This window comes from Cupressus sempervirens, chromosome 10, assembly GCF_028749045.1.
Source record: "Cupressus sempervirens isolate cs-2001-9-10 chromosome 10, ASM2874904v1, whole genome shotgun sequence".
NCBI lineage: Eukaryota > Viridiplantae > Streptophyta > Pinopsida > Cupressales > Cupressaceae > Cupressus > Cupressus sempervirens.
In genome coordinates this window covers 40692827-40714420 of record NC_143127.1, presented here as the reverse complement: position 1 = coordinate 40714420, position 21594 = coordinate 40692827, and the positions used below count along the sequence as shown (strand labels likewise).

General features: G+C 33.8%; 1 long non-coding RNA gene across 2 annotated transcripts; it reads right to left on the bottom strand.

The window, feature by feature from the left end:
• Positions 1-201: 201 nt before the first annotated feature.
• LOC149532461 (uncharacterized) lies at positions 202-1464 on the bottom strand. Of its 2 annotated transcripts, none has more exons than XR_016357176.1 (3): positions 785-1464; positions 527-673; positions 202-428 (listed from the first exon to the last, which is right to left on the bottom strand). It is a non-coding gene; the product is annotated as an uncharacterized LOC149532461 (long non-coding RNA). The 2 variants fall into 2 exon arrangements; XR_016357177.1 differs by having other exon boundaries at positions 527-636.
• Positions 1465-21594: the final 20130 nt, after the last annotated feature.

Here is a 21594-nt window from a genome sequence, read left to right as displayed (position 1 = left end):
TTATCTAATGTATGAATATTTGGGCGAATCCCGATCATGGACATTCATTAAAAAGCTTCCATAATTTTCTATACAAGTAGTTATAATAAAGCTAATGGACTGTAGAACAAGAACAAAAGTAAGAAGGAAGAGATAAATTCACATAAAACTGGATAATCCTGTACAAAAGTAAATAATTACTAATTTAAACACAACCAGAAGTATGTATGTTGTTTTCTATTCATTGAAACTTTATAAAATTTATAGTCCCAGTCCACTTTTGTCCGGTACATGTATGACTTTAGAGTCATACAAAATACATTAGTTTGCCGTTCTGTTTTCATGATAACAAAAGAAGCTGAACGTTGATATTTTCTTATAATATTAGGTGGATTTCATGCTTCCTGCATGGTATTTGTACACTGCTGCTACTCGTGTCTCGACTGTTCCTGCAAAATATCAGAGTCAGAAGGTCAGAAGTGTTATGAGAGGTGGAGCTGTCTATTGGGAGCGTAGAAAGAATGTTTGAATCTTATTGTTGTGTTACCTTAATGGCTAGAAGATAGTAGTAGCCAAAAACTTTATGGGATGATTCAATGTTCATGTACCCTGCAACCAAAACCCGTGACAATCTTGACTCTGTTCTATCAAACTCCTCTGCAATGTAACAGTCAGCGCAAATCAAACTTCTTAGCTGTCCAAAAACCCACTGCAGTATGTTATATTGATTTTATGTCAAAAATACTGGTAGACAAAGGCAAAAATATGATGATATAGTAAAGAAAAGAGGGTTTTCGAGCATTACCTCAAAATCAGTTGACATGTCAATGAAAATTGGAACAGTTGACAACCCTCACTATTTTCAGCTCCTCTACAATGCAAGAGTCGGTCGCGTTTGAAAACCCTTCACTATTTTGAGCTCCCCTACAATGCAAGAGTCGGTCAGACACTTGTCTCTTTGCCACTTCTCCGAAAACCTTACCTCTATTCTCTCCAAAGTATGCAATTAATTTCTGTTCCAGCTTTCTGACATAATAAATTCATCTCTATCTCTTGGTAATCAATGCATTTTATCTCATGGCCCGTGCCCTGTCACAATTTTATTTTATTTTTAAATCTGAAAAAAGTCCAAAAACACCACTAAATTTTGATTCCTCCAATCAGAAATTAGGAATATCCATTTAATAATTGTTAAATATTGCCTTCCTGAACTTTACAATATGACATTGTGCAAGCAAAAACAAAAATTAAATCAGGATCCACCGAAAACATTAGATCCCTGCCTCGCAGGGACTAACAATGCTACTTTTGTAACAAGACCCAAACTCAATAAATAGATTTAGAGCTTTAAATATTTATTTTGGGCAGTAAGCTTTTCAAATTTAATAAAACTGAAAATTGAAATAACCAAAGCCAGTTCTGGCGGAAAGCTTTTTGAGAAACGTAGGAATTAGAATTAGAAATATAAGAGTAACAATTTTTTTTCATACTTACAAAACAAAAATCAACCTCTAAAATATTAAATTGCAAGTGCAAAAGTATATTCGAAATGTTCAGCTTTTCAAATTTAATAAAACTGAAAATTGAAATAACCAAAGCCAGTTCTGGCGGAAAGCTTTTTGAGAAACGTAGGAATTAGAATTAGAAATATAAGAGTAACAATTTTTTTTCATACTGTGGCGGTATAGCCTTCTAAACTTACAAAACAAAAATCAACCTCTAAAATATTAAATTGCAAGTGCAAAAGTATATTCGAAATGATTGCGAACATTGACGATGTTATGTCAAATCTGATGATAAATGCTAATCACAAATCTTAGCGATCTTACCAAATTGGTGGAGTCAGCATAGTAGATACAATTATATCAGGCTGCCATAGTTTGTCAGTTGGAATAGCGAAGACAAGTAATAGCGAAAAAGAGACTAGCTATCTCCTAAGTGGTACATCCTTACCAAACATGAATTAATTACAACATAAAATAATTATTTTATAAAGAAAATTGTGCAGTATTAGTTAATTCGAAATAAGTGGCAAGAGAAAGCTGGGGTCCCCTTAACATTAATAATATGATGATTAGAAAGCTATGACAGGACATAATTAACATTAATAATAAGATTGGCTAATGGATTTTATTCTCTTCACTCTCCTCTCAAGGAACTCAAATAAGAAAATACGCCAGTAATAAAATTACCTAAATAAATAAAAGGCTATAATGATTAGAAAGCTATGACAGGACATAATTAACATTAATAATAAGATTGGCTAATGAATTTTATTCTCTTCACTCTCCTCTCAAGGAACTCAAATAAGAAAATACGCCAATAATAAAATTACTTAAATAAATAAAAGGCTTCCTATCTTGAACTCCTTTATTGAAGGGTTTTCTTCTTAGTACTGAAGCAGTCAATCCTTTTCATAGCTTAACTCTTTATAGTAATTTTAAAGAAAAATGGTATTGGATATTTATTTTTTGTCTATACATACTTTAATTTTGAATTTGTGCTCAATTTTTAGTGTTAGTTTTGGTTCTATTTTTGAAAAGATATATTTTTTTATTAGAGGAGCAACAACCATTATAATTAATCTTATAATTTTGTAGCCCTACCTTGAATGCTTCCTCATTCCGATGTAACATTTGAGCTGATGTTTTAACTTGCAACTGTTATTTATTTATGTTTTTCAGCATGAAATTGTTTGGTCTCATCCAAAGTAAGTTTTAAAAAATATTCGAAATAATTTAAGATTATATATATATATATATATATATATATATATATATATATATATATATATATATATAATCCGAATCAAGAGGCACTGAGAGGACAAAGTTGGGTAGAAGTCCTTTAGTTTAGCCAAATTCATTAGCAACCAATATCTTGGTGAACATAATAAAAGATTAGAAACCATTATTCACTCTCAAATAGTGCTTTCTAGTACTTTTTACCTTCCTTAATAATCAGTCTTGAAATAGCTTCCATATCTATGCTCCTCGTTAGGGGATAATAAATAAAAATAAAACTAAGTCATCTGCACAAAAAAATAAATATATAAATCGTTGAAGAATAAAGTTGTTCTACCAAAGAGGGGAGACCAACAAAGAGAACCAATTAAATGGCAGGAAATGAATCACACATATTATTCATTCCTTTAGGAGTACAATGGCCTCATATATATTACTACTTCATCTCCTATTACAATCAAAGAGAAGAAATCAATCTACTGGCATGAACAAAAGGGGACAGAGGTTCCTCCTCTTCTACAATACTATCATGGTCAGCTACAAAAGATTCTGAACATTCCAAGCTCACCTATACTTTGTTTTCCTAGGTTCCTATTATTTCCTCAACTATGCATTGGTCTATCCACTCATGAACCCAAGGTTGATGGACATGTAGAAAGTTTAAGAGGAAATTGACATTTTCAAGGATTATAGGGAGCCAATCCAAAATTTTAGCAGGTCAAAAGTTGAGACAATTAGATATAATGAGACCAATTATTGACCATGCTAGGGGATATCGTAATGGCAAAGAAAGGGCCAAATAAAAGATAATTACATGGGTTTGGCATGTGTGATTAATAATTACTTAATTACCCATTGCAAGGAATAATGAATTGTACTAAACTCTTAGGCACCTAACACAACTCACTTAGTAATCATAATCTGGAGTAGTGATTGAAAAGAAAGAAAGAAATGGTGATCTTTTAAATTGCGTGAGGTGAGATCTCTAATGTTTAAAAGAGATAGTATGCATGCATCTAATGATAAATGCTAATGCTATGAGGACTTATACCAATAACTACAAAATATACGAGCAAGCTTGCTTAAAAAGAGTATCCTTGGTAGACTAAATTGTGAATTAGTTCCCAAGATATATTCATTAACTAGTAGGTGGATTACCTAACCCCTAGTTAGCTAGCTCATCTACCCTCTTATTGCCTTCTCGGTAGATATGGTTTATTGTAAGTTTATCAAAATGCTTGCATAGCTCAACAACCTTGGAGAGTTCAACATCTAATTTCCAACTTGTGAGGGAACCCTTTCTGAGGGCAGTAATTTTTATGGACGAATCTCCAAGTTCCCCAAATCCAATTCCTTACAACGAACTAAATCTTATTCTAAGCTCAAGATTTTTTTCCAATTATTGTTGGTTACTTCTATAGTTTTAGCAATATACAATATCTCCTTACCTTCATCATTATGAATGCTACACCCTATGCCTGCCTCTCTAGGGATACCTATAAAGGCCCTGTCAAAATTGAGCTTAAACCAACCTATCTTCGATACCATCTAGACACACTCCTCTCTAGGATTAATTTCTTTAGATATTTGTTTTATCGATAAAGGGGGAAATTTTCAATCCTATCCAATGGCCCCCACATCTTTTCATTCCAATGATTCATAACTGAAGATAGTGATATTTTAAGGAATATAAATAAAAGTGATTTTGTTAGATTTTTTTTTTTTTAAAAACTTCAAATTATTTTCATCTCGCCAGTGTATGATCAAACAAAATAATAGGTTGAGTCTTGATTGCACTTGAGAAGTGGACATAGATTTTGTGAGATATCTTTAACTTGAAACTAATAGAAACATAGCCATTTCAAATGTGTTCTTACAAGAAAAAACATGAGCGCAAAATGTGTTATTTTTTATTTTTGTGATGCAAATCATTATGATTTTACTATTAACTTTTGTAATTACTCTTTGCCTTGTAATTCTAAGTCCGAAGAAACAAAAAAGAGAAAATATGTTTTATAATGTACTACTATGAATAGGTATTTTAGAAAGAGTTTTCTATTCTTGATAATTATTTTCAGATTTATTCATTTTATATTATATTTTAATGTTCTTAAAATAATTACATTACGATGAAAATTTACGATCTTAAAATATATGTAGAAATTAGTTTCTTATATTGCTATTTACAAATATTTTAATCAATCATCAATAATAATATTTTATTCATACGATCATCAATAATATCTATCTCTAAAAACATTCAAAATGAAATGGTAAGGATGTGCCAAGTCACCCATAGTCATTGCCAGTCTCCTTTTGCCTTTGCGTGAGAGCTTTGAGAACATGTCATAAAGTGAGAGACATCAATTGGAATAACCAACAATTGATTTCTATGAACACATGCCTATAATAGACAAGAAACTCAACCAAAACATTGGGATAAATTGAGAGACACGAAACAAAATGTAAAGATAAATAGAGTCCCACTAACATATAATTGTCTAATTTCCATGTTGTTATTGAGTACAGAGTTGGGGTAAAATGAAACTAGGAGAAATACACATAACATGATTCCCATCAATGTTATTTGAACATACAATTCATAGATAGCATATGAGACTAATGTTTTTAGGTGAGTGCTTTGCAATTAATATTGATTTTTAAAAATATGCCAATATATTTATCCTATGGTTTATAGTGAAGTATTTTATTAAGCTATTTTTCTTACCTTTTAAATTAATTTCTCATTGGTTGTTCATATTTTGGCAACGATGTTTTAATTTTAATTTAAAATTTGAAAAAAAAATCAATTTTACCCAATCAAATCTCAGAGATTGAAATGTATGTTTTGATTTCTCCTAAGTTTAAATGCATGTTTTTTTGTTCCTGCACAAACAAAATGGTCGAACGAATTCAATTAAAACTAGTGAGTCCTTCATTTTAGAATTTTAGCCTTGAAAGTCAAAATCTTCGTACTTAGCTTGTCCATATCTTTGTGATTTGTTCCATTTTTTTGAGGTGGTGTTATTTGTATGGACACAGGGAAAGCAAAAGGCAAAGAAGAACAATGAAGGTGTAGAGCAAGTGAAGCGGCCTATATGTGCTGAAGTTCATCTCCAATATTTGGTTTGTCCTTAGTCCTTCTGTTTGAAATTGAATGCTCCAAATTAGGTATGTCTATCTTAGTCCCATTTTGATTTGAATGACAAAACCTCAACCATTGAGATTTTTTCTCAAATAATTTATAAGCATAGTTTTGATTAAGTAAAAACAGGTTTTGAAAGGACTTGAAACCTTGTACAAAGGGACAAGAAAGATATAACAATAAGAATCTTAAAACAACTATAGAGAACCACCTGACAAACTAGAGGGACACACTAATGTTCAGACCATGAGGGAAAACAACCTAAGTAAAACATAGACCATCAAGGTTTACATTTTGGTCCCTTCTTTTGAGAACATAATGCCATATCAAATGAAAGTTTGGAGGACTTTTCTTTTTTTCCTTTAACTGAAGTCCAACCATCCTCCACCTTCCCTGCAACTTTCTGCCAGTCCCCACTAACCCCCAAAACCCCTACAACCAAAGAGACAACAACAGTGTTCTGGAAAGAGTCAACAACAAAAGGGACAACAAACAAATTCTGACCCAAAGCAAGCAAAGGGTCTGGAAGCACAAAGTCAGCAGGAGACGGATCATCAACAACACTTTGAGTCAAAATCATTGTAGGGACAACATGTGCAACATTAGAGACATCAACATAATCCTCATCTAAAGTGAGATCAATATGCGAAGAACTATCCAACCCATCCACAACCGAAGTAGCTTTCTGAACCGTATAATGATCATTTGAAACTCCCAACCACCAAGAAGGTGATTTCTTTGATCTAACCTTATTAGAGGAGCATCGAGCAGCAAGATGATCAGTATTATGATACTTCCTACATATGAAGGGAATACCTTCATAATCAGGAAGCTGAATCCATGAACCACTTGAAGAAGCCAGCTTTATCATAGCAAGGAGCCCTTTAGAGATATCCATCTCCACAAGGATGCGAGCATACGTTGTCCTAAAGACATTGGAGGAAACATAATCAACCATTAAGAAACCCCCAAGGGCTTCCCCCACAACTTCTAAGACTGAGTCCTGCCATAGGTGAAGGGGAAGATTCGACAATCTAATCCAAAGAGGAATCTTATCAAAGGGCTCAGTAGTCGGATTGAATGCCGGATACCAAGGTTTGGCCATCAAGGGAGAACCATTCCTCCCAAGAGAAACCATGACACAGGACGAAATTGACGAAATTTATAAACATAGTTGAGTTGGATTATACCTAACTATCATTTGGCTTGAATTATTCAGTCTCTCTGATCAATATAAATGTTGAGCTTGGTAATATGCCTTGCAGGAAAATAAAATATCGGAGATCACAACTGGGTTAGAAGTAGATTGAATGACAATGCACCTTTTACAGGATTCAATTATCCCATGCAATACCAATGCCAATGTCATTCACTCTTTCATCTCAATCTGAATCTTCCAATATTACGTAGGAAGGGTATGAAGGAGACACCACAATTTCTTTTCACAACGCGAACCTCACTATACATTCTTCTATCAGTCTCGAACTATTGCATACCCGTAAATTACGAGGAATATGATCTCATTAATCACAGGGGATTCTCATTTGCTGCATATACAATTTTTCAAATAGCCCTATCAACATGTATGACAAGTTCGATAATGGTATAGATGCGCGTAAAGTGTCCACTCAAATGATAAAATGTGACATCTCCTCATGGAATACCACAATTGAAGCTTCCTGAAGACATGGTTTTCCTTGCCAAGCACTAGCTCTATTTTACCAAATGCAACAAATAGGTGCTTAGCTCGATCGATTCACATTTTCTTGCATACTCCAAGAGTGTGCTGAAATAAGAGTTTTGGAAGTTGGTATGAAAGCCCATCAAGATATAATGAAAAGGGCGATTTGTTCGGATGTTGTAATTCTGGATACTCTTATAGATTTACAAAAAAATATTGAAACATACACAAGGGATGCAAATGGTTTGACAAAATGCCTTGGAGAGCATGATCTCATGAAATTCTATCATTGCAGGGTATACTCAAAATGGTGTACTTATAAGGCTTAAATGATTTGAAAAAATGCCTTAAAGAGTGTGATCTCATGAAATTCTATAATTGCATAATTGCAGGGTACACTCTAAATGGTTTACTTGATAAGGCTTTTGGATATTTTGATGTAATGCCAAAGAAATAAGAGGTCTTGTGGAATGTTATGATTTTAGAGTTTATACAAAATGACATAGTAATAAGGGGACGCATTCCCCTCTTTTGCCCTACATATTTGAGACAATTATGCACCGGAAACTTGGGGACTTTGTTCATTTGTCCCTTGTGACATCATTAGATTTTGCCACCTCCACTGAGTGTTGTGATGCTGAGCCCAATCATACTCAAAAGTTAATTTTTTTCCCACTTCATTCAACATGTTCCCTCACTCCAGCTCCCCCCACCAAATTTTACTATGGGGGTTTGCGGCCAATGACCCCATGCTCTAGGGGTCAAGGTGCAACCCCCCTTGTGGGATCCTAGGGCATCACCCTAGTCACGGTCAATGGGAAATGCCCCTTGTGCATTCTTGATGTCAACGACCCTAGGTGTGCTCCTTGTCACGATACAAGGTGGGGTCAAGGGATAGCTCCACTGAAGGCAAAAATGAATTTACTATTGTAAAAAGGTACTAGGAGTTGTTTTTTTTTTATTGGTCATCTTATTCTAACCTTAGTTTTGTAAGCGATATAAAGATTGTTTAAAATGGTTTACGATTAGGGATTTCATAATGTATGATGAGATAGTAGCTTCTTGTAATAATATTAGGTTGTAAGGGATTGCAAATTGTAATCACTAGATAATAAGAATATTAGACTTGGTGTTTGGTAGATGTAGTGTAAGGATTGAGTGAACCATGTTAAATCTTTGTCTTGTGTTCTCTTCTATGTGATTTATTATTTTTCGATATTGATTATATTTGCATATAATTATTATCCTTTACAGGAAGATTTCATAGTTGAGTGGGAGCGATGACACACAAGGGTAAGCTGAAGGTTGAGAATTTTAATGGGCATAACTCTCAGTTATGAAAAATGCAAATGGAGGACTATCTTTATTAGAAGGATTTATGGTGGCCATTGCAAGGAAAATCCAAGAAACCAACCGCCATGACATATGAGGACTTACTATAATTTTCTGCCAATGACATAGAATTTAATTCTTTCTCCCATCATTTCCGTCCATTGACTAGGGATGTCAATTATTGTCAATCTATATGTGTTTCAGACTAAACAGTTCCTTAAAAGAATCTAACATTTTTAAATTTTTTTTTTGCATCTGGAAAACATACAAATATAGATATTGAGGGTTTCTCAAATTCCCAAATTAACTCGATAGTTTTGATATCTTTATAAAATCTAGGATAGTTATAGGTGCTTAAGCTATAAGAAATCAAGGCTTTGTCAAATACTTCAGACTCGATATTCCACTTGAAAAATAGGGGAAAGTGTTGACTTCAGGATCGAGAAACACTAATAATCTTTCTCAACTCTCTTGGATAGTATGCCCAATTTATCATCTAGCAAATAATGAGGTGAAATAGTTTTTGAAAACAATAAGAAGTTTTAGAAATTTCAAATCTATCGGTCATGCCAAAGGGTGGCTGGTAAGTGTTAGAATCTGAAAAGATTAATAACCCAGAAAACTAGTGCAAAGAGTAAATATCTAAACTATGAATGCAAATGATACAAAATCAAAATAGCATCATAGAGTTAGTCTCCAAGAGAGTAATGCAAATGCTGGAAGCAAAATAGCATTAAGAGGACGCAAAAACCAGAGATGCAAATACAAGCCAGATAGCATGCTTATATAGGCTAGGGAGAGGGACAAGGTGACAACACCAACCAATGAGGAGCAACCGTTTATCAGACTAAAGATAGAAAAGTATCTTCCCAAGATAGCTAATGGATGCTCACATGTAGGAAGGTGACACCTCACAACCATTCACCTAATAATACATGCTTTATTAACCTAAGCGAGATTACTAAAAGTGTAGGAAAAACCTAGCAAAATAGGAAAAATAAAAAACTACACTAACACCCCCCCTAAGTGAAGCTTAGGTGGATGTAGAAATGGGTCCCGGTAACAAGGCCTGATCAGGTACCTAATACAAGAAAAAGAATTAGATGAAGGAAACTAAGCCTCCAATCTAAGAAATGTCCCAAAGAGAGGAACAAAAAAGAGCATGAAGCATCTCCGAAGCATGAAGCTGCAAACACTGTCAGAAGAAACTGCTGGAACCCCCACTGAAATAGTGCATGACCAAGTAGAGAAGAGAAAGTCTGAAGAGCTGATCAATCGAAGAGGTGACCTCCAAAGGTAGGAATGAATGAGTGTCTATATAGTAGATGAACCATCTCACTGAAATGCATAGGTGCCTAGCCACTGCATCTGCCTAGTACATAGGAATAAAAACTGAATACATAGATCACTCAACCGAACCAAGGAAGCAATAGAGCCAATAGGTGAACCCGCCCATAATGCTAAATAGGGAGAGGGGTGACAGGAACACTGAAATGCAATGCCAAAAACATCTGCAAGAAGAAGAATCAGGAACACCAACAGTGCAATACAAGTACAAGCACAAGATAAAGGGCGGTGTCACCAACACACTGCATGGGCTAATGTCGTGGAAGAAAAATTCACTTGAAAAAGGTGGATGAGCACAAAATGGCAAAACATCATGACCCCCCATGGCACTTTATAACTGAGTGCGAGTATAAACAAACACAAGGTGTACAAGATCCCAGATATGCAAAAGCAGACACTTTATCTCAGTGCGTTTACAGAAAAAAGAATGCAACAGAATAGAAGCATACAATGCTAAGAAGTCAGAAAGAAGAGTGAGCCAAAAGAACAGAAGAAGAGATTCCAGGACCTATACAATCCAAGTAATCCGCCAAAGTGCAAAAGTGCAAAACTCGAAGGAGAAAGAACTTGAAGCAGAATCTGGATAAAAGACCTTTGCAACTGAATAACTCACAGAACCAGCTTTCCAACGATATCTGGCGAGCCCATAAAAGAGTCCGAATGAGCGAGATATGGCTCCCGGAAGGCAAAATAGAACATCTAGCTTTGACTGCCAAAACAGGCAACCAAACTATAGCAAAAATAAAAAAAACTTGTACCATCATCTCCGTCTTAGAACCAGCTTTCCGACACATTTTTCGGATTGAAAAAATACGTCCGTATGCTCAAGTTACGAAAGAAAAACCAACAGGGCCTCCTCATGAAGAGCATATGCTAAAAGTAAAACTTGGGCATAATAATCAAGGAAACAAATAGCACCACTGCGATCTACTCGAAAAATCATGCACTTCCAAAAAAAGAATCGCCTCGATATGAGGTCTTATGAGAAAGTTATGATCCTTCGAAGTTTCCAAAATGAGAACTGTGTACAATCACGGCTGAGAATCTGCAATTTTTGAAGAATTCATGCATGAAAATCAAAAAACAACTTCACTAGTGGATAGAGCACAAAAAAATAGCCAAGTTCATAACAAGAATCATCAAAATCAGAGTTCGTATGAGCAAGAATGAGACATTTGAAAACTGCGTTCAAATCTGCAACTGCCAATGGAGAGGGGGTATGGCTGTAGCTTTGCATGCTTGATTCTGCAAAATATACAACTTGCATGCAAAATCTAAAAAATACCCAGATGGTTTTTCGAGACTGCGAACAAAACCCAGAAAGTGTTTTTCTTGTTGATGTACAGAAGATGTTGCTGTAGTGTAAATCAGATGCCTTTAACAGTAAAAAATGGCTCCAAAAATCAAAAAACGACCCTAGCAACTAGAATCTGACATGCAAATGCTAGATCAGCTTCCTAAGTCTATCAATGGCATGCTGGAACCTGCAATACTGATTGAAAACTCCAAATATGCAAGTTGGTTGTCAGATTTTAGATTGAAACCCCAGAGAAAAACCGTTTTTGTCAAAACTTTTCTGATTCTCAGAATCATCCAAAGATGCAAGAGAAGAGCATACTTCATTTTTCAAAAAACTACAATAAAGTTTATTTGTCCCCCCCGAATCTCTCAAATAAAGAAACTAAAATCTACTTTTGCACATAGAAAAACTCTGATACCATGTTAGAATCTGAAAAGATTAATAACCCAAAAAACTAGTGCAAAGAGTAAATATCTAAACTATGAATGCAAATGATACAAAATCAAAATAGCATCATAGAGTTAGTCTCCAAGAGAGTAATGCAAATGTTGGAAGCAAAATAGAATTAAGAGGATGCAAAAACCAGAGATGCAAATACAAGCCATGTAGCATGCTTATATAGGCTAGGAAGAGGGAGGAGGTGGCAACACCAACCAATGAGGAGCACCCATTTATCAGACTAAAATTAGAAAAGTATCTTCCCAAGATAGCTAATGGATGCTCACATGTAGGAAGGTGACACCTCAAAAACCTAGCAAAATAGGAAAAATAAAAAACTACACTAACAGTAAGAAGTGGAACATTTAATGAAATCATTAAGAACATAAGTTGCTTCAAATTTAGATGTCATTGTCATTCCACAGATTGAAATGTTTGGCTGAAAAAAGTAAGGAAATATGAGAACTACAATTAGATCAAAGCAACCAGTGTATTTTTAGTTCCTTACTCAGTAATAGAAAATACAAATAACATATCATTCATACCTAACTATATTTTTCAATCTATCCATCCTCTCAAAGAAAATACAATGAGCATTCGATCAACTCAATTTCTAGATTTGTATGGAGATTTAATTTTAAAATGTTAGCCTAAATAACCATGACAATATAATCAAAACTTGTTTCAAATATATTTCAAGAAAGGAGCTGAAGATAATTTTAGCATGTTTACAAAGTGTAGAACAAAAAAATGATAAATGAACTGTTTTAGAAATCCCACAGGAGGTTTCTTGTAACATGTATCTACAATACGTGAAAGTCTGAGTCATGATTGCGGCAGGTTTTAAGAATGGTTTTGTTGGATCCTTGGAAATTGGTATGTTATGCTATCATGCATTATATCACTTTTGAGGGTAGGTTCCATATTTTATACTACTATCATTTCCCTATTTTGAACCAATTTAGGAACCATTACCTCATTTCGTTTCCCTACCTCATCCTACATTCTATGGAAGATAATATCCTTAAGGTTAGGGAGAAGATGAAAAAGAGTAAACCCTATAATGTCCTCCACTAGGCTTTTATGTTCAGATTGTTCAACTTTCACAAAATCCTTTGCCTTTCCCATCCTAGAAATATAAAAAATAATAGTAACAACTTCTTAATATTGTGGCGGTTATAGCCTTCTAAACTTACAAAAAATAAGTCAACCTCTAAAGTATTAAATTGCAAGAACAAAAGAATTTTAAAAATTGATTGCCAACATTGACAATGTTAGGTCAAATCTGAAAATAAATGCCAATTACAAATGCTAGCAACCTTCCCAATTCTGTAGAGTAAGCATAGTAGATATACAAATGGAAATATATAATTGTATCAAGATGCTAATTTTTTCGATTGGAATAGCAAAGACCAATAATATTGAAAAAATGATTAGCAATTTGCTAAGTGGTACAACCTTATCAAACACTAAGTAATTATTTTATAAATAAAATCAGTGGTAGTAAAGTATTAGCTAATTCAGAATCAATGGTAGGAGAACTATGAAAGCTAGGGTCCAATTCGATTATTAGAAAGGTAGGATAGAACATAATTAATACTAAGATTGGCTAATGGATTTTAAGCTCTTCACACTCCCCTCAAGAACTCAAATTAGGAATACACCAGTAATAAAATTACCTCAACAAATAAAAAGGCTTTCCATCTCGAACACATTTTTTGTCAAAGGGTTTTCTTCATTGTACAAAAAAGATGAGCACGGTTTTTTTTAAGGACTTGGTAACATGAATCATTTCATTGGAAATCCTTCCATAGCTCAACTCTTTATACAAATTTTAAAGAAAAATGGTATTATTTATTTATTTTTATGTTTGTCTCTCCAAACTTTAATTTTGAATTTGTACTCAATTTTTAGTGTTAGTTTTAGTTTTGTTTTTGAAAATATTATTATTTTTTTTCAGAGAGAAGCAATAACCATTAGAATTGACCTTATAATTTTGTAGCCTTGATCTTAAATAGTAATTTTACTAAAATAGGAATAAAGCCAAAAAAGACAAATATTAATAACCTTCCCTCCATATAATGCACTGTAAGAGATAATGGTGCTTTATGAGTCTTGGTCATAAATTTGCTCTTTAAAACCACTCTATTAAAGTTGCTATTGGTTCTTCTCACCAAAAACCTAAAAAGTTTCCCAATGTTGTAGATCCTCGAGCAAAACAGGATTAGGCTTAAGATTCTCAAAAGGAAACCAAAAATAAAAAAATCTAGACAAATGAATTAACAAAAGAAAACAAATTTGAAAGGAAAAAAATCTTTATAGGAAGATTGACATAAATATTACTGCTCTTTAGAGCAACACATTTCATATTAATGCACTTCCCTCTCTTGCAACCAAATTGTTACCCTATTTGTAGCCGAAAATAATTGTAGGATTTTAGAAGGACATGAATTAAGTGTAAGAAGACAATCCTCTCTTGATGAATGCATATTAACTTACTATAATTATCTGCCAATGGTGTGGAATCTGATTCTTTCTCCCATCGCTTTCTCCCATGAACTAGGGATGTCAATGGTTGACAATCTGTACGCATTCTATATTTAATAGTTCTAAAAAGAATCTAACAATTTTTTTGGCGTCTGGAAAAGGTACAAATCTAGATATCAAAGGTTTCTCAAATTCCCAAATGACTTGATAGTTTTGACATCTTTACAAAATAACATAGTTCTAGGTGCTTAAGCTATAAGAAATCAAGGCTTTGTCAAATACTTTAGGCTTGTTATTGCACTTGAAAAATAGAGGAAAGTGTTGACTTCACGATTGAGAAACACTAATCATCTCTCTCAACTCTCTTGGACGTATCCCCAATTTATCATTTGGGAAATTATGAGGTGAAATAGTTTTTGGAAACAATGAGAAGTTGTAGGCATTTCATACCTATGGGTTGTAGCAGAGGGTGGTTGGTAAGATGCAGAACATTTAAGGATATCATCAAGAACATACGTTGCTTCACATTTAGATGTCATTGTCATTATTTCATAGATTAAAATATTTGGCTGAAAAAAGTAAGGAAATATGAGAACTACAATTAGATCAAAGCAACTAATGTATTTTTAGTTCCTTTCTTAGTAATAAAAAATACAAATAACATATCATTCATACCTAACTATATTTTTCAATATATCCATCCTCTTAGAGATAATGCAATGAGCATTCAATAAATTTGAGTTCCAAATTCGTATGGAGATTTAATGAAAAATGTTAGCCTGAATAACCATGACAATATAATGAAGCCTTGTTTTAATCATATTTCAAGAAAGGAGCATGGAGATAATTTTAGCATGTCTACGAAGTGTAGAACAAAATATACAACAGGTGAACTATTTTAGAATTTCCATGGGATGTTCCTTGTAATATTTATATACAACACATGAAATTCTAAGTTGTGACTATGGTGGGTTCGTAAGAATTGCCTTGCCAGATCCCTCGAAAGATGTATGTTACAATACCATGCGTTATATCACTTTAGAAGGTAGGTTCTAGATTTTTTACTACTATCATTTCCCCTTTTTATTCCATTTTAGGAACCATGATCTCATTTCATTTCCCTACCTCATCCTACATTCTATGGAGGATAATATCCTTAAGGTTAGGGAGATGTAAAAGGGTGACCCCTATAATGTCCTCCGATGGGATTTTATGTTCAAATTGTTCAACTTTCACAAAATCCTTTTCCCTTCCTAGCCTATCAATGTTTAGGTTGTTCTCCCTAACCCTGCTATTTCCACCTTGACCCTCAAATTTTGGCATAGGTTGTGTCTACTATTGATACTAAAAGGCCTAAGTCCTCTTTGCACCATATCTTAAGAAAATAAAAATGGAGAAGGGTATCTAGATTGGATTTTAATGTGGAAATGGAAGGAGGAAGATGGATGTCCCTTAGGAATAAGAAAAAATAGGTGAAAATGGATCCCAAGATCAAACATGAGCACTTTGCTAGTTCAGATTCCATTGGTAGTGGAAAAATAAAACCCCATAGAAAAGGTAGAAAATGAAGGCATCAAGGAAGAAAAAAATTGATGATGTGGAAGAGGAGATAAATAGTGAAGGGAAAGGGGCAAAATGTAGCCCTACTGATAGTCACTTGAGCACTATTCCATCTCATGTTTTAGATACTCTCAAGAATGATACTCCTAAAAACTATAAACAAAGGGGTGAAAACAGTGAAACTCTCTCCTCCCCTCCTTGTAAGAATAGAAAAGGAAAACAAATCCAAGATAAGGTGATGGTTGGAAATATAAGAGGAGTAAATGAGAGGGGAGGGGTGAATCAATTACTACAAAAATAAATCCATGATCCCTTTTAATGTTAGTACAAAATGCAAATAAATAACTGAATACTACTGTAGCTCAGTAAACACAAAGAGTGCTATAACACGATAGTAACTAGATTAGCTTGGTAAAAGGTTAAGATAAGAACCATTAGATGTTATCTGTGATAACCATTACTTTAACTTTGCTACAAACACATAACATAAATAACATGAACACATTTGACACCAAGATTTAATGTGGAAATCCAATTTGGGAAAAACTACCAATAGCAACTAGTTACTAATTTTTAGTCTTTTGAAGCGAGCCCTGTTAGGAGCCAACCCTGTTAAAGGTTAAAAAACATATTGTTAGGTGTGACTCTATTAAAGGATTTAATCACCTTGTTAGGAGTGGCTTGGTTAGATGTCTTGAGAACAATTCAATGGAATTGCCACCTTGTTAGAGGATTTGCAAATAGCTGTTAAGCCAACTCTGTTAAGAGATTTAGATCACTACTAAAATGGTTAGAGAGTAACAATGAAATGACCTAATTTGAATGCAACTTAATTGCTAATTTTAGATCTTTGTTCTGGCTTGTACTTGATCCTTCCTGATTAAATATGACTTTGTTGCACTACAAGAATATTCAACTTATCCTTCAATTTCACTTCTTCTGCTTACCAACAGATCTTCAATCACATCACCATAATTCACACATTCTCTTGCATTGACTTGCACACTTTCTTTCACTCTTTGAAATCACAACTTGACCTTATTCTTATACCTTCCATTTTGTTAGGTTGGCTCAAATACAACTTATAATAACCAATATTCATCACCTTAGTTAGCTGGAATCAATAGATAGATCAATTAAACTTAATATAACAAAATAGGAAAATGCTTTGCTAGTCGACCCTGCTCGGTAGAAACTAATTCTTAAGCAATTTCTTTCGTTAACCAACAAAAGCTTGATTAACACTGTAAACTTACGAAAAATATTTTGGCAAGCAAGTGAACTCGGTTAGCACTAGTTCCATCCAACTTTCCTTCGTTACCTGAGTGAACTCAATTAACACTTGCTTTCTGCGACTTTTCCTTCAATGCCCGAGTGAACCCCGTAGATACTACCTTCTAAACTAGGCAAATATAGGGATGCTCGGTAGACACTGAGAACTGTTTTCACTGCTCAAGTGGGCTTAGAATATATTGATTGATAATGATTATGACATTTGTGTAACATCAAAGACAACACACTATTAATCAATTGTATCTAACAATCTCCCTCTTTCATTGATGGCAACACAACATGTCTTAGCACAATGAAATTTTGGATTTGAGAACTCCCTTTGTCAGTATGAGCTTTTCCTTTCACTGAATTCTATCTACAATGGCTGATACCAAGTTCATTCAGAACATTCTCCCTCTTTTAGCATACTTCATCTTTTATAAGACTTCTCCCCTCTCTAGTTTTTGACTTTATTTTGGTTCCAAAAATTTCTTAGAGATATGACAGTAAACTTCTCCCTCTTTGACAACACATGCCAAAGACAATAACTCTATAAATTCCAATGTACCTTAAGTACTAATTCATTTACAATATGTCTTTGCCAATTCTGCACCAACTGATTGATCTTCAATAGGTTCTGGTTGATGAATTCACTAAACTTCATTTAGTGAATTTCAAATAGGGGAATGACCCCTAGCTTACCTCTTAGATACAAAAATGCATCCTTAGGTAATGGCCTAGTGAATATGTCTGCACTTTGTTCCTTTGTATTCACATATTCCAATCTGACTTGTTTATCTTGCACCAATTCTCTTAAGAAGTGATATTTTATAGCAATCTGCTTTGTTTTGGAATGCATTACTAGATTTTTTGATATGTTAATTGCACTGGTGTTATCACAATATATAACAATTGGGTCTTTGATTTCTACCTTCATTCCTTCCAACAGTTGTTTAAACCAAACAATGTTAGAGCAATTGACTATTGTTGCTACACATTTTTCCTTTGCTATGGATTGATAAGTATAGTTTTTCCTCTTTCTTGTCCAAGATACTAGTCTTTTACTAAGAAAGAATGCTCCACCACTAGTGCTTTTTCTGTCATCCAGACTTTCTGCCCAATCAACATCGGTAAATACTTTTAAGTCCAAATTGCCTCCAAGTTTGTACCATAAACCATAGTCTTCAGTACCTTTCGGATACCTCATGATTCTCTTGATTGCCATCATGTGATTTTCTTTGGGATTTGCTGAGAATCTTGCCACTATTCCAACTGCTAGAGCAATATGAGGCCTTGTGTGAACTACCTACTGCAATTTTTCAATCATTGATCTGTAAGTAGTCTTATCTACTTCTTTAGAATCATCATTTTTGGAAAGCTTATGTCCAGTGGACATAAGTGTTCCAACTGGTCTTGAATCTTCCATTCTAAATTTCTTCAGTATCTCCTTGATATACTTAGATTGAGTGATGTAGATATCATTCTTGTTCTACTGTATCTGCAATCCAATAAAAGAATTTTATTTCACCAAACACAAACATCTCGAATTGTTTTCTCATTTCTTCTGAGAATGCTTTGCATAAATCATCATTTCCTATAAATAAAGTATCATCAACAAATATTTCTACTAACACAATCTTCTTATCTGGTCCTTCCTTCAGACTGCTGTTATCATTAGTTCTTTGAAGACCAATCTGTACCAAGTAATTGTGGAGTCTTTCATACCAAGCTCTAGGAGCTTGCTTGAGACCATATAAAGCTTTGTGTAGTTTGCAACCATGTCCCTTTGCTAGGATCTAAAAAACCTTCTGATTATTCAATGTAGACCTCCTCATCAAGGATTCCATTCAAGAATGTAGATTTAACATCCATTTGATATGCTTTAAATCCTCTATGTGCTGCATATGCTAGTAAAGTTCTAACACCTTCAAGTCTTGCTACAAGAGCAAAAGTTTCACCATAGTCAATACCTTCTTCTTGAGAGTAATCTTTGCATACCAATCTTGCTTTGTCTCTTGATATGCTAGTAAAGTTCTAACACCTTCAAGTCTTGCTACAAGAGCAAAAGTTTCACCATAGTCAATACCTTCTTCTTGAGAGTAATCTTTGCATACCAATCTTGCTTTGTCTCTTGATACTTTTCCATCTTCATTCAACTTATTTCTAAATACCCATTTTGTACCAACTACATTTTTATCCTTGGTTCTAGAAACAAGAGTCCAAATTTTGTTCTTCTCTATATGTTCCATCTCTTCATTCATTGCTTCAATCCATCTTTCATTTTCTAGGGAATCTTTAACACTTCTAGGTTCAAATTTAGTAAGTAAACATGTACCTTTTAATTTGCTTCTTGTCATTATTCCATTTGATTTATGTCCAATGATTTGATCAGGTGCATGATGTCTTCTGACATATTTTGCTAATACAAGCTTCTTGGTCTTTGAATGAGTTCCATCATCTTCTTCTTGAATTTTAGTTTCAAGCTTGGGTCCTTCTATCTATGACTTGAGACCATCAGGGTCGGTTTGAACTAGCTCAGTAGCCTCTATTTATGACTCAGGTCCTTGCACCTTGTGTTGTACTATCTGCAACTCGGTAGCTATTGGAGTTTCTGGGGACTTGGAAGTTGAAGAATCTTTTCTTTCAGATAGATTAGGAAGGGTATCATGTTTATAGTAAATGAATTTTCTGTAGTCTTTAGGTTCCTTGCTACTTTCTTCTTCACTCTTTTCTGCATATTCATCAACTTTGACATGTGCACTTTTTATAATTTTGTGAGTAGATAAATTCAAACATCTGTATGCTTTGCTTCTACAGGAGTATCCTGGAAATATGCCTTCATCTCCTTTTACATCAAATTTTTCTTTTCTAGATTCTTTCAATATGTAACATTTGCTACCAAATACCTTCAAGTAACTTACATTAGGTTTGTAGCCATACCATAGTTGATAAGGTGTCTTGTTTGAATCTTTCTTCATTTGAACTTTGTTTAAGGTATGAACTGTAGTGCTAATAACTTCCTTCTAACATATGAGAGCAACATTCTTTTCAATCATTAGGGTTATTGTAAAATCCATCTATTTCTTTTTTCTGCTATATCATTCTGATGTGCTATACTAGGAGCAGATACTTATCTTTTGATTCCTCTTTCAATGCAGAAATTGTTGAATTCATGGGAAATAAATTCATCACCTTTTTCTGATGTTAGACATTTCAACTTCTTTCCAATTTTTTTTTTCTACTCTTGCCAGATACCACTTGAATTTTTGAAAAGCTTCTGATTTTCCTTTTAGGTACATTACTGTCATCATTCTAGAGTAGTCATCAACGAAAAGAATGAAATTTTTTTTTGCACCATAACTCTCTATTCCAATAGGTCCACATAAGTCTATATGAACAATTTCCAAGACTTCTTCTGACTGATAGTCTTTTTTTTTGAAGCTTGTCTTTCCCATCTTACCAATTTGGCAATTCTTGCATAGACCCATGTCAGGCTGCTTCAAACTAGGAATACCTCTTACTCTTTTATGTTTACTTATCTTAAGAAAATTATCAAAGTTCACATGACATAGTCTTTTGTGCCATAACCAACTTTCTTCTACTTGAGCAATAAAACATGAACAATCACTAAGATCAAGATAAAATAGATTACCTTTTGTTTGCTTGCCAAATCCAACCAAATTTCCTTTCCCATCCAGCAGTTTGGCTTGTCCATTCATGAATTTTACCTTGAATCTAATGTTATTCAATTGTGCCACACTTAGTAGATTATGCTTTAGTCCTTCAATCCAATAAGCATTATCCCACACAAGTTCTTTAGTTAACAAGATACATCCTTTTCTTTTTATATTACAAGGTTCATTTTTTCCAAATCTTACACTACCTCCATCATAATATTCCATATACCCAAATTTTTTTTTGTCACTAGTCATATTATGTGAGCAACCAGTATCATTAATCCATATATCATTTTTGTTAACATGAGAGATAAGTGCCATCTTATCTCCTTCATCATCAGATTCATCTTTCATAGCAATACAAACCATTTCATCTTCATTATTATTAGCAGGGTAAACTTTAAGAAAGCCACCTCCAAAAAAAGATATAAAATATTGGCAAATCTTTCATTATTTTGAAAAATATATATATTTCTATTCGTGAATCTATCAATTTTTAATTCTAAATATGGTTAATATTGGCAATTATTTTCAAATCATAACTTTTTTGTATAAAATATTGACGAATCTCAATAATAATAGGAAGTTTATTAATCACCATGGAATATTACAAATCAAAATTGAACTTTTTT